This window comes from Dunckerocampus dactyliophorus, chromosome 5 (assembly GCF_027744805.1).
Source record: "Dunckerocampus dactyliophorus isolate RoL2022-P2 chromosome 5, RoL_Ddac_1.1, whole genome shotgun sequence".
NCBI classification, from domain to species: domain Eukaryota; kingdom Metazoa; phylum Chordata; class Actinopteri; order Syngnathiformes; family Syngnathidae; genus Dunckerocampus; species Dunckerocampus dactyliophorus.
Window position 1 is genome coordinate 2063256 of NC_072823.1, and position 14484 is coordinate 2077739.

Genomic DNA, 14484 nt, shown 5'->3' on the forward strand with positions numbered 1-14484 from the left:
TCATTTTTGAAAAATTGTGATAGACTGAGGGAGCGACGTTTGAGGGATGACTGTACTTTCATTTTGTTATTGCGTTTTTTTCAAACCTTTTTTTGGGTGTCATGAGCACTTTAAGGGCGTAAGGGTGTTTAGTCAAATCACCATAAAATTTGGTACAGACCTTTTGGGGACCGACAAGCACATGTCTATAAAATCTGAGGCCGCCATGACGCACAAAAACTCATGCAAGGGCAGAGTTGTTCAATTGTTCATAGTCACAATTTGTCTCATGATTATAAAACAGCACGTTTGTATTACATGTCCTCCAAAGCATTTTGATGCACAGCGACACCATAGACGTCGATTATACACACCTAAATTATAAAAATGTTGTCATTTCTTTCAGATGGCTGTATTTTGAGTTATGTTTTGATATTTTTTTGCATGCAAAAAAGGGAGAAGCTTGACTGTCTGTCATAGCTTTCAAAGCTGGCGTGTGTGTCGTGTCCATTTTCTTTATTATGCTCTTTCACTTTTTTCCTGTCGGAAAGCAGCAGGCGTAGGCTGTTTCTCCAATGTGTGGTCTCGCTTTCTGCCATGCTAAGAGATTGGTTCCATGCCAGAAAGCATGAGAGTTAGAAATATAGATGGCATTTGACTCAAAAAAAAAAAACTCGGTTTGGCGTATTTCTGTGTGCACTAGTGGGCTTGCATCAGTCCAGCACAAAAGGCGAGCTGACTTTGAAGTGTCTCTTTGTGGCGTCATGTTCCATACCTCCACATGCACCTTGCAAAGTGAGTGGGCAGCAGTGGGCTTGGTGTGCAAACGCGGGGAAAGTGATTTTACAAAGCCTTCTCCAGCCTCTGAGCTCTATTCATATTTAAAGTTGCCTTGCAGGGAGTGTTGAAACAGTTGAAGTGCCCCTGACTCTGCAAGATGAGGAGCATGTGCAGTGGTTCGGCAGCCTTCTTCTCCCCGAAGGGATTTGACGTGCGTCTGTCCACCTTTTTAAAAGCCTCAAAGAAGGAGTGGAGTACTGGAGTGAGCGACTTGTCCAATGTGACCCATATTTTGGCTGTAAAAATAGTTGTTAACCTTCTCTGTCGTTGGCCCTCCTTACGAGAGCCAGGCTGTTGTTGTGATTGGTTCACTGCCTCCCAGCACTCCTCTTGCAGGTCTTGTACATGTTCACAATTAACTACACACACACAAGCACTATGTCAACACATGCAGGCGGCGCAGCGCAGGCGACATGCTCCGCTTCCTTTTGACTTTCCACTGGCCCCTCACCTGTCGCCGCAGGTCTCGTTCATTCTCAGCGTGTGTGTCAGGGCGCAGCCCGCGAGAGGACAGCCCCACCAGTTTGTTTATTTTACTGCGATGCAGGGATGTGGGTGCTAGAAATGAGCACAAGTCAAATCAGATTAATTAATCGCGGGCTCACACAATTACTCTGAGTCGCGTTGCATTAAAAATCAAATTAGACTGGGTGCCCGCCGGTAAAGCTGCTGTGACGTGTGCCTGCCAAGCCACAGTGACACACATCCACAGAAGGCTCGTGGCTGTCTCTGATGGATGTAGAGGGATGTAGAGGTCTAGGGGTGGAGAAAATGTTGGTGCTCAAGGACGACAAGGGCAAGGGTAATGGGAACTTGGTGACTTTGCCACCCGGTGTGGAAAGCTCCCCCACAGGCTTCATTGACTCCAACATGGCCTCTCAGTCATATTTCACTCTGATGGCTCATATAATGCACTTATCTTGTGCTTGAAAATGGTCATTCCCATTTTACAAGACTTTTCATAGGAAAATCAGGGTTTGAGCTGGGAATGTAGAAATTAGATAAGTGTATTAACAAGACATAAGCACCCATTATGTCTCGTTGTGTCTTAGTTGGGAATGTCCCAATCAGCATTTTTGGCCTCCGATCCTGATCTCATACTTTGACAATGTTGTTATAAATTATCCATCCATTCATTTTCTATACAGCTTGTCTTCACTAGGGTATGCTGGAGTCTATCCCAACCTATGGACAATTTAGAGTCCAATTTAGAGTACTGACATAAAGATCTACTTCACAGGAGCATCCTCCTTTGTGCTTATGATTTTGTGAGTTTTTTTTTTTTTTTTAGGTATGTCCGATAATATCGGCCTGGCAATATTGGCATGAAAATAGCTGTGATAGGCTCCAGCATACCCCGCGACCCTAATGAGGAGAAGCGGTATAGAAAATGGATGGATGGATGGAATATCGGTATACTTTTTTTCATATAATGAAAACGGATATAGCCATTTGAATGCCAAAGTTGCAAAACTGCAACATTGCTGAATTCTCTGCTAATATGATAACTCATGTAGTTCATACTGTACACCAGGAGATGGCGGACATCTTTAACTTCAATCTGAGAAACATACATGGGCACGTTTCTATGCAAAGTTTAGGAGTTTATAGACTTTGAAGCCCCGTGTGCGTGCAGCAGCGAGGCCGCTCGGCATGACAGTCCACATGCAGCACATACTAGAGCCAATGCTTTTCTTAACAGTGTTTGGGGCGGCAGGACGTGGTAGGTTGTCAAAACACTGGGAATGTAAAAAAAAGAGAGAAAAAGAGAAAATGCACTGCTGCAGAATTCACCAAACTTGTGGAGTTCGTCGAGCCACGCTTCGCCATGCCCAATCGCAAGTATTTCTCAGATGTTTGCTTCCGCGATTTGTACTGTACAATGTTGTTTACAGCCACGTCGAGAAGCTAACTGCGCATGCTGTATCCATTAGCTTCACAACATATGTGTTAATTCCACAACAAGAGATGTGTGATGTTACTTACATATCGGTGTCGGTTGATATGGGAATTGGAAATTGAGGGTTGGACAATGTCGGCTTATCAGATATCAGCAAAAAAGCAAATATCGGACGTACCTAGTTTTGTTTTGTTTTGTTCATTTGTTTTGGAAACGACAGCGCAGCATTGTGGTGAATTCAGAACTAAACGACATCAGGGGATTGCACAATAGCTGTTATTATGTCAGTCTGATGCTGCAGGTCCGAGGAGACCTAAGCTGTAGCCGTTTGGGCTGGCTCTCAGCACTGCATGAGGAGGAGGCTGGGTGGCGGGGGCTTGTGAGTGCCGCCGAAAGGCCCTGTCAGATATCAAAGCATCGATGACATTGCGGGTGTAGGGCGCCATGACGGAATAAATGAATGTTAGGTTAAAGGAGGAGGAAAATACAACAGGGGCAATATGTGTTAATAAGGATACATGAACACATGACGCCAGGACGATACATATGTAATGATACATATTTACTAATTTACTAATTTCCCAAAAATTGCAACTTTGTTCTTTGTATAGTTTCTTTCTCATATTTTTCCAACTTCAAAAAGCCCAACTTCCATTCTGTGGTATTTTGTAAATGAATCATTTCGTTTTCCATTTCTTTTCTCCTTTGCCTTTTATTTGTTAAGTTATGGAATAAAATATATTATGAAAAAAGAGCATTGACAAGACGAAAGAAAAAAAACAGAAGTGGGGGGAAAAAAAGAGCAGAAAATTTAATGGAAGGAGAGGAAGTTTCATCACATTTTCACCTCCATCACAGAGCTGAGATGCAACTGTTTTTATTTCAATATACAGCATATATCAGGGGTGTCAAACTGGTGCCATGGAGGGCCGAGACACTGCAGGTTTTCTTTCCAGCCAGCCACTAAAGCAGGTGATTTTAATGATCAACACCTTCAGTTTGAGGGAAGGAGCTCATCAATTAAATCACCTGCTGAAGAAACTGGTTGGAGAGAAAACCTGCAGCGTCTCGGCCCTCCAGGGCACCAGTTTGACACATGTGGCACATAACTTCTTATATCTACATGGGTTGCTTTACAAAATGTCAAATATCAAAGTGGCCCTTTCATCTTTTGATTTTTTTTGTTAGTGTGCAGGCCTTGCTGGAAAAAGTTTGTACACCCTTTCTTTCCCAGACGTCTTTTAATGAACAAAAATGCAATGGTCTCCAATGCAGAAAAAAATGATGATGGACGACAAACTGAGATAGACGGTGCAGGACAGCAAAAAAGCACCGTTGGTTAGCCAGTAGCTGGTCAAAAATATTAAAGCAACTAAAAATGAAAAATAGGAGCCAAAAGGAAATGCCTACATGACCAGGACAGTGTCACGAGGTGCTAGGAGGATGGGAGACAGTTATGCAAAATGCAGAGATGGGTCGACAACAGGACCTGCAACAATCCAATAGACTAGGAAAAATGAAGCTGACGGAACTCCACTGTCTCCAGTAGCATGCAGGCACAGCAGTAGGATCCCACATCCTCTGCCTCTAGCCAGGTGGCTAAATACCCCTAAAGACAAAGTGGCTACAGGTGTGCCTTGTGGCACCACCCTCTCAGGAAGTCACAGAACCCAAGGGGAACAAAAAAGGAAAAAGGGTCACCAAGATAACACAACAGAACCTAACACCCCAGACATAGACACACACACACACACACACACACACACACACACACACACAAATCTGCATTACATTCATCACATTTGTGATGGCTGCACAGTCAGGTGAAAGTCTCATCTATCAACCAGGGTGTGCAACTACAAAACAACAGTTTGTTTCATTTTGAAAACCATTCATTTCAATGATGGCATGTTAGTGCAGGGGGTGAATATTTACCAGGCCTGACTTTATTACATTTATCATTTATGCTTGTAAGACACCACAGGGAGGCAATTTAGTCTTTGCTTTTCCAGTGTGTTAGTCACTTTTTGGTGTGTATGTTCCTGTAAATGTGCAACTGTGTTGTCCTTAGTTAACAGTGGAAGCTTCCACAATAAGTTTTTATGTATTGTGCATGTGTTTGTGGCCTTGCCTTTGGCAATTTACAAAGAATACTGTGAGACAATGAAGCTAACATGAAAGTTTTCTGTGGATGTGTTTATATGAGGGACAAGTGTAGTACAGAAACCTCTCGTTCAGCGCTTTTAATGGACTAAAAACCTTCTAAATATGTTTTTTTAAACATCATTAGAGCCCTCTAGACATTAAATAACACCCCTATAGTCACCTTTACACTCATATAACCAAACATAGTTGACATAATCAGACAAAATGAGACATTTAAGACATAAATAAGACTTGCACTCGTGTGTTGTGGAGATCAGGAAGTGACATTGGGGGTTCAGAGTTCAGTTTTATCTTGGAGTGGATTACGACTGCAACCGTAGCCCATGTTACAGTGGCTTGAAAAAGTATTCATACCCCTTGAACTTTCCCACATTTTGTCACGTTCCGACCACAAACATAAATATATTTTATTGGCATTTTAGATGAAAGATCAACACAAAGCGACACACAATTGCGAAGTAGAAGGAAAATTGTACATGACTTTCAAATTTTTTTAAAAATAAAGAACTGAAAAATGTGGCGTGCAAAAGTATTCAGCCCCCTTTTCTCTGAGTGTAACCAGTTGCCTTCAGAGGTTGCCTGATGATTGCTGAATGATCAGCTGTTGACCTAATGATCAAATGGAGTCCACCTGTGTGTAATCTAACCTTAGTATAAATGCAGCTGTTCTGTGACGGCCTCAGAGGTTTGCTAAGAGGACACTGGTCAGTGAACAGCATCACAAAGTCCAAGGAACACACTAAACAGGTCAGGGATAAAGTTGTGGAGAAGTTTAAAGCAGGGTTAGGTTATAAAAACATTTCCCAAGCTTTGAACATCTCACGGAGCACTGTTCAATCCATCATCAAGAAATGGAAAGGGTATGGCACAACTGCAAACCTACCAAGACATGGCCGTCCACCGAAACTTACATGCCGAAAAAGGAGAGCACTGATCAGAGACGCAGCCAAGATGCCCACGGTAACTCTGGAGGAGCTGCAGAGATCCACAGCTCAGGTGGGGGAGTCTGTCTATAGGACAACAATTAGTCGTGCACTGCACATATCTGGCCTTTATGGAAGAGTGGCAAGAAGAAAGCCATTGTTGAAAGAAAGCCATAAGAAGTCATGTGGGGGACACAGCAAACGTGTGGAAGAAGGTACTCTGGTCAGATGAGACCAAAGTGGAACTTTTTGGCCTAAATGCAAAACGTTATGTGTGGCAGAAACCTAACACTGCACATGACTCTCAACACACCATCCCCACTGTCAAACATGGTGGTGGCAGCATCATGTTGTGGGGCTGCTTTTCTTCAGCAGGGACAGGGAAGCTGGTCAGAGTTGATGGGAAGCTGGTTGGAGCCAAATACAGGACAATCTTGGAAGAAAACCTGCTGGAATCTGCAAAAGACTTGAGAATGGGGCGGAGGTTCACCTTCCAGCAGGACAACGACCCTAAACATAAAGCCAGAGCTACAATGGAATGGTTTAAAACAAAACATATTCCTATGTTAGAATGGCCCAGTCAAAGTCCAGAACTAAATCCAATCGAGAATCTGTGGCAAGATCTGAAAACTGTTGTTCACAAACGCTCTCCATCTAATCTTGCTGAGCTTGAGCTGTTCTGCAAAGAGTCTCTAGTCTCTAGATGTGCAAAGGTGGTAGAGACATACCCCAAAAAACTTGCAGCTGTAATTTCAGCGAGAGGTGGTTCCACCAAGTATTGACACTGGGGGGCTGAATACTTTTGCACGCCACATTTTTCAGTTTTTTATTTAAAAAAAAATTTGAAAGTCATGTACAATTTTCCTTCGACTTCGCAATTGTGTGTCGCTTTGTGTTGATCTTTCATCTAAAATGCCAATAAAATATATTTATGTTTGTGGTCGGAACGTGACAAAATGTGGGAAAGTTCAAGGGGTATGAATACTTTTTCAAGCCATATATATTATGGTTTATGAAACCTAGCAATTGTGAGATTTACCCTGCTTATTAGCCAATATAACATATTGTGCCACTTGTGAGATAATGTAAACCTGCAATAGAAGACTGACGTTGGCTTGACGCTGACGTTGTCCTCTGATTTTGGATACATGTTGTATTTCTTTTAAATTAAATAATAGAAAATACTTGAATATAACATTGAAACGTACAGACATGTATGTTCAGCTGAGTTAACCCCCATGTGTCCTTTTCTGGTGCCCCCTCCAACCCACTGAAATGTTCCCACAATTCCCTCACTCACACCACTGGCATCTTTCACCACCAACATTAATGCACAGCTTCTTCCTGGCAACAATGTGCCCGACCCCTGCCGCCGGCACAATGCCGCCGAGCTTATCTCCATGGTAGAAACAGAGATGGATGCCCGTCCCAGCCAATAGAAGGATAGAATCAAGTTCATGGCCATGAGACTGTGCAAAGGAATGGCTGAATGCAGCACAAACACACAAAGCCGTGCACATATCATATGGGCTCATTCAATAGCACAAAAGCCTATTGGGTGGCTTGGGGAGTGGGGGGGGGGGGCCCTACTGGAGCTGCCAAGCCTTGGATGAGGTATCATTTATGTCACCACAAATGTTTTGTTCAACAAGTTGCCAGAAGCCTTCTGCCTCCGTGTTGACAGATTCCCATACATTCACAAGCCTCCAATAACAATGCTCTTTTTAAACTATTACCGCTTCAATTAGGTGTAGACATTAGACCTGTGGTCCTAATTATCTAAGATTGTATAGACTACATTTTCAAAAATCGAGAGAATTGTTGCTTATGAGATTCTGAGATGGTACCTTGTGGACACACAAAGCCAGCCTGGAGGACAAGAGATGAATGCAACATAGAAAATTCCTGTTAATCTGTGTGCTTTATCAAAGAGTGATATTGATAAACATGATGTAATGTCCTCATAGATGGGGTGGGTGTCACAAGATTAAAATGTGACAATATTTCACCTTTAGAAAAGCTGTCTCGTGAGAACGGGGAAGCCAGAAGCCAATCAGACTGAACGCTACATGTAATGTGGAAGTGCTTTATGCACACTATTAACCTTGCAATCCAGCCTACCTTGGTGTTCCCATGGTCAGTGTCAGCAAGTGACACGTGGCTGTTTTTTTCCATCGGTGCTGCCGCCGTGTTAATGTCCAAGCAGAAGCTGTAATGATTCTACATTTGATCAAAGTTACTTAAAATTTGTCAGATAAAAACACGCACATGCTTATCTACACCCATAATCACCAAGTGGTTCTATTTACACTCAAAATAGCTGTCCTCGGCCATGCCTTCCGGTAACCCAAATTTCAGCTCACAGTTCAAAGCAGAAAAATCAGCCGAGAGACAGCTCGCACCTAAAAAACACTCGTTATTTTGAACACTCGTATGCCAAGATACCGCTGTATAAATGACAATAAAAAATACCGGCAGTGCTCCACTACCTTCTCTGTTCTCTCTGGCATTTGAGACTTGACGTACTCCGTGACAACTCAAGTCACAGCGACAGTAGACACAAATAACTTTGGTCTTGTTGCGAGATTTGAAGCTAAACTTACCATTCAAAATACAATTTTCTTTGTCCATTTCTGCTCAGTATTTGGTCCCGCTGCATTTCCTCAAGCCACAGTGTGGGCCAATGGTTGAACAGGACGTGCGCACCTGAATCGCGCGTCAAAAAAAATAGTGCCGTTAAAGGAAATTTCTGTTAATGCACAGCCCTAATTTTCTTAAGGGGCCTTAAATGTCCTTGCAGGGTTCATAAGTATCCAACTCCTACACATGTCGTTTTTGTAAATAGAACTAATGCATTATTCAGTGTCAAATGAAGTCACATATGATATTCATTGAGACCGTCATCAGATGTCAAAATACAAAGTTTCATGAGTGAATGAATAAGGGTATGGTCAGCTGGGCTTCACACTTTGTTATATATTTGAAATTCATAACGATGATACCGCCCATGTCTGCTTCTTTGCTCATCCGACCGCACAGAGCCAACAGTGTCTAAAGGTTACAGCTGAACTGGAACATTTGCTGTTTGGATTTCTTTGAACAAGAGTCATCCGTTCTTTTCTCAACATGAAAGGGGATGAGTTTGATTACTTGCATTTGTGCCTGAGTGTACTGTCCAATGGGAATAGACATTTTTTGAGCGGTGTGCATCTTCTCTGCCTTTTCATCTTCACCTGCTTCTCTGCAGCCACTCTTCTTTTCGCTCTATACGCACCAGATTCTCTCAAGACATTACGCGGTTATTACCACCTTAAAGGAAATCTGCACTTTGTTGGGAATTTTGCAAATCATCCACAATCCTTTAGTGAGACAAGAAAACGCGTCTTTCCCTTTACTGTGCGTTCTCGATAGCCGCCTTGTGCTTGCAGTTTTTTACAAACCATGCACATAACGGGGAGTTACTTATTTCACTTAGAAACCCTTCTAAAAAAAGAGAAGAAAAAAAGGCGCTAACACAGAGGAACTACTTTTGCTGCATAGTGACACGGCTAGATTGACTGTGTATACGGCTGTGATATCAAGAACAATGCACTCCATGTATCAGACTCAATATCATGGTGATTTACTCAATGGAGTAAGTCCGTCTGGTCCGGCTGGCCAGAGGTGTCCAAAACAAATAGGGTGGTGTGGAAGATTCTAACAATTCTTTGTGCATTGCGATGTAGTCTCTTGGAGCAGTGTCCTCCTCAAAAGATACACAAAGCTTTGTCATTGATGGTAAATGACACTGTGTGCCACTCACTACAGAAACACTCGATTTCTGTTGGCATGGCTTGGCATGTCGTGCGGTCATCAGAACTATAGGAATTGTTATTGTTGTTTATGTTTTGTTTGGTCAGAGGATATATATATATATATATATACATATACAGTATATACTGTATATATATACTCCTCAAAAAAATTTAAGGAACACTTCGAAAACACATCAGATCTAAACTGGGGGAAAAATGATGTTGAATATGTTTCCTGATAATAAGTGGGTGATGTATTAGTAACAAAATGATGCCACATCATTTGATAGAAATGAAAATGATCACCCTATAGAGGGGGGAAATCAAAGACACCCCAAAAATGAAAGTGAAAAAATGATGCAGCACACTGGTCCATTTTGCTAAAATGTCATTGTAGCAACTCAAAATGATTCTCAGTAGTTTGTGTGGCCCCCACGTGCTTGTACGCATGCCTGACAACGTGGGGGCATGCTCCTAATGAGACTACGGATGGTGTCCTGGGGGATCTCCTCCCAGATCTGGACCAGGGCATCACTGCGGTACCTGGACGCATGGAGGAGATTCCAGGAGACAGGTAGTTACTCCAGGAGAGCTGGACAGGGCCGTAGAAGGTCCTTCAACCCTCAGCAGGATCGGTATCTGCTCCTTTGTGCAAGGAGGAACAGGATGAGCACTGCCAGAGCCCTACAAAATGACCTCCAGCAGGCCACTGGTGTGAATGTTTCTGACCAAACAATCAGAAACAGGCTCCATGAGGCTCCTGAGGGCCTGACGTCCTGTAGTGGGCCCTGTGCTCACTGCCCAGCACCGTAGAGCTTGATTGGCATTTGCCATAGACCACCAGCATTGGCAACTACACCACTGGTGCCCTGTGCTCTTCCCTGATGAGAGCAAGTTCAACCTGAGCACATGCAACAGACGTGAAAGGGTCTGGAGATGCCGTGGAGAACGTTATGCTGCCTGCAACATCATTCAGCATGACCGCTTTGGTGGTGGATCAGTGATGGTCTGGGGAGGCATATCCCTGGAAGGACGCACAGACCTCTACAGGTTAGATAATGGCACCCTGACTGCTTTTAGGTATCGGGATGAAATCCTTGGACCCTTTGTCAGAACCTACACTGGTGCAGTGGGACCGGGGTTCCTCCTGGTCCACGACAATGCCCGACCTCATGTGGCTAGTGTATGCAGGTAGTTCCTGGAGGATGAAGGAATTGATACTATTGACTGGCCCCCACGTTCACCTGACCTAAACCCAATAGAACACCTCTGGGACATTATGTTTAGGTCCATCCGGCGCCGCCAGGTTGCTCCTCAGACTGTCCAGGAGCCCATTGATGCCCTGGTCCAGATCTCGGAGGAGATCCCCCAGGACACCATCCGTAGTCTCATTAGGATCATGCCCCCATGTTGTCAGGCATGCGTACAAGCACGTGGGGGCCACACAAACTACTGAGAATCATTTTGAGTTGCTACAATGACATTTTAGCTAAATGGACCAGTCTGCTGCATCATTTTTTCACTTTCATTTTTGGGGTGTCTTTGATTTCCCCCCTCTATAGGGCGATCATTTTCATTTCTGTCAAATTATGTGGCATCATTTTCTTACTAATACATCACCCACTTATTATCAGGAAACATATTCAAGATCATTTTCCCCCCAGTTTAGATCTGATGTGTTTTCGAAGGGTTCCTTTAATTTTTTTAGCCTGTATATATACATCTATAAAGGCCCACTTAGCAAGGGTAATGCTCTAGTCTTGCAGTTTGTAGAATCAGGAGACAGAGCAGACTGAAACAGTCCTGACTCTCTTGGCCTCCATCTGCGCCAACGTGTGCTGATTAAGGCATAATGAGAGAGGTTTCTGCCAGACAAATTTATCAAATCAAAAGCGCACCTGCTGAAAAGCCATTGCAAAGTAGTAAACAGGTATTTGAAGCTGCTGGTGCCTCTGAAGTCCCATGAACCTCAAGGTGTACGAACCCCCAGAAGGCTTGCAGTTATGCATAAACCTACTAGTAAAGTATGTAGTTTCTGACTGACAACTAACATTCCTCCATGGTACAACATGAAGAGCCGTAGCTTCTGTAGCAAAATGATCTTCATGCATGAAATACATCTCATGATGCAAAGAATACCTACTTCTGTCATTGGCTGTTATGGGCATAAAAGGAGAGAAACTCATGGTTTTGCCCCATTTTGTCCCCTGACGTCAAGCCAATTGAGAACCTATGGGGGCATCGTCAAGCAAAAAATCTGAGGGTGGGAGGCAGATCACAACAAAACAACAGCTGTGGGAGGCTATTCTGACATCTTGCAAAGAAATTTAAGCAGAAACGCTCGTTTTTGAAGAATTGTGAAGGTTATAACAAAGGAAGGGATCTTGTGTCAACATGTATATTGGCCTGTTAAAATGTTAGCTTTTGCTGTCAGTAAATACGACCTCCTTACTCTGCAAATTCAACAAATGACCATTTTCGGTTTTGAACAACCAGTGAAATGCTTTGAAATTCTGTTGTGCATAATAATGTGGAACAGTGTGTTTTAAGTTTTTATTAAAAAAAAAAATACTGTTATCATTTGGAGGTTTGTTCAATAACATTCAAATTGTACTCTAAAGGTTGATGACATGAATGTTATCATGACTGTAATTTATATTGACTATTTAGCAACAATCAGAGAAAAATATCATTTGCATAATAATTTGGAGTACAGCGTCGAATGACAAACGTTGTTAGAGGGTTTTTTTATAGAGGGCTCTCTAGGCGAAATAGGTGAATCCCCATTATGTGCATTGTTAGCTGCCTCGTGCTACCAGTTTTACTATATGTAGAATGCACAGAAAAGGGAAAACATGTATTCATGTCTCACATAAGGATTGTGGGTGATGGGCAACATTTTTTAAGAAAAAATTGCAGTTTTCCTTTAAAAGTCCTCATGTATGCAAAATTGACTATGTGTCCATAGACCCTGTTTTTATTACCCGGCCCCCCGCAAGTCAGAGAGTTTGCTTTTACTGTACACAGAAAAGTTTACTTGGTCAACCTTTTGGAGAGTGAGTGAACAAATGAATACAAGTCATGCACAAACACACACACACACACACACACACACACACAGCTGGCTCAGTGGAAGTACAACATTTATAGTGCTGCCAACATGACGTTATTTATGTTCGCAGACTGTGGGGTCAACATTATTACAGGCAGCAGCCGGTGGAATTATTTCTCTTGAAGTCATTTGTTTGGAGTGGCACGCAGCGTTTCTGCATAATTATTTGCACGGTGATACGGGGGATATTACAGCTTCAGTGTTATTCATCATTTCATGCAATGATTATGTTTACTGTGTGTTGAGTTACGACCGACCAGAGCAATTGGAATTGGAAGGTGGCGTTGTTGTGTGTGCAGGTGCTACAGCTCTCAGCATATCTTTTCCAAAACATTTTGACTGTTGACTTGTTGTGTGTGCACACCGTCCACAAATGTAAAGTATCGTAGCCGTAGCTATATGATGACTGCCCAGAATTATGTGTGTGAGACTTGAATGAATTATTTACTGTGCAGTGTAGTTGCAGCATGAAGCAGATGCCTTTCAGCTGACACTAGAAAGCCATTTGCTTACGGTAAATTATTAAAGCTCTCTGAATGTCTGTACAGCCATCGATGAATCAGCCAGTGTCACGCCGTTGCCCTCTGTGATATGAAGATTGTGTGACGTGTTGTAATTCTGGTGGTGCAATCGTAGCCCGATACGGACCCTCATTAATAAGAGCGTCTTTACGTCAGTTGGCCAGGAGGGAGGGCATAACTACATCAATTCTGAAAGGACAAAGAGTGGGAAAAGTAGAAATACAATTCAGGAAATTCCATATGATGGAGAAATATTACATTCATTTCATGAAAAGAATCTGTAAACATAAAAGATAAGAAAAACCACAAAAAGGAAGAGGCTTTTCATTATGTTTGTCTCACTGCTGACTTACGCTTTGTAGTTATTCTATTACTTTTCACATATAACGCTCCATCAATTTTTATTGTGGCCTTGGGTGCAAAATATTAAGGAAAAAATATATCGTGGTAGCTGAGGTGATCAATTCTGGGCAGCCTGACAGTCAACGTCCTCAAATTTTACCCCCTAAAAGTGTGTGCCAAATGCTGTGCTGATTCACGCCCTTAAGTTATTGTGGGTGTTTCGTAAAGCTCACGGAGCTGTGTGAGAAATTTCAAGTCATTCTGACGAATGGGGCCATAGTTTGGGATTTAATAGTAGTATCATCCCAGCTGACTTTGGGCACTGTGGGTACACCCTGAACTGGTCGCCAGCCAATCGCAGTTTAGAGTCGGCAATTAACCTAACATGCATGTTTTTTGGAGTGTGGGAGGAAGCCGGAGTACCCAGTGAAAACACATCCACGCACGCACGCACGCACGGGAAGAACATGCAAACTCTCCACAGATGCCCTAATGGAGATACAAACCCAGATCTCCTGACTGTGTGGCCAGCATGCTAACCACTAGGCCACCGTGCAGCCCAAGAGTTCAGCTTACACAAAAAAAGAGCTTCTAAGACGCCTATAAAAATGTCAATTTTGACACAAACACAAACCATCAGGAGCTGATCAAACCAAATGCCTCCCTTGCTCATGGTGCAACCAAAAATAACACAAATTAGTATAAAATAGTATTGTTTTGCATGTGTCACGATTATCAGCTTTCCTGTTAAGGAATAATACCCAATGTTCATTAGTTGTTCAAGTGCAGAGACGTGATACTCCATTTTATTTATTGTTTCTATTGTTGTGTGTGCATTTTAGTAACTGTACCGCATGGACTATGCAGGTATCGAGACATACGCTTACTAATATATAGGCCTGTCACG

At 42.8% G+C, this 14484-nt stretch overlaps 1 protein-coding gene across 5 annotated transcripts in view; it reads left to right on the top strand.

The window, feature by feature from the left end:
• The window catches only part of reln (reelin), a 153403-nt gene that overhangs the window by 43033 nt on the left and 95886 nt on the right, over positions 1 to 14484 (top strand). The gene's annotated exons all lie outside the window — the stretch shown is intronic.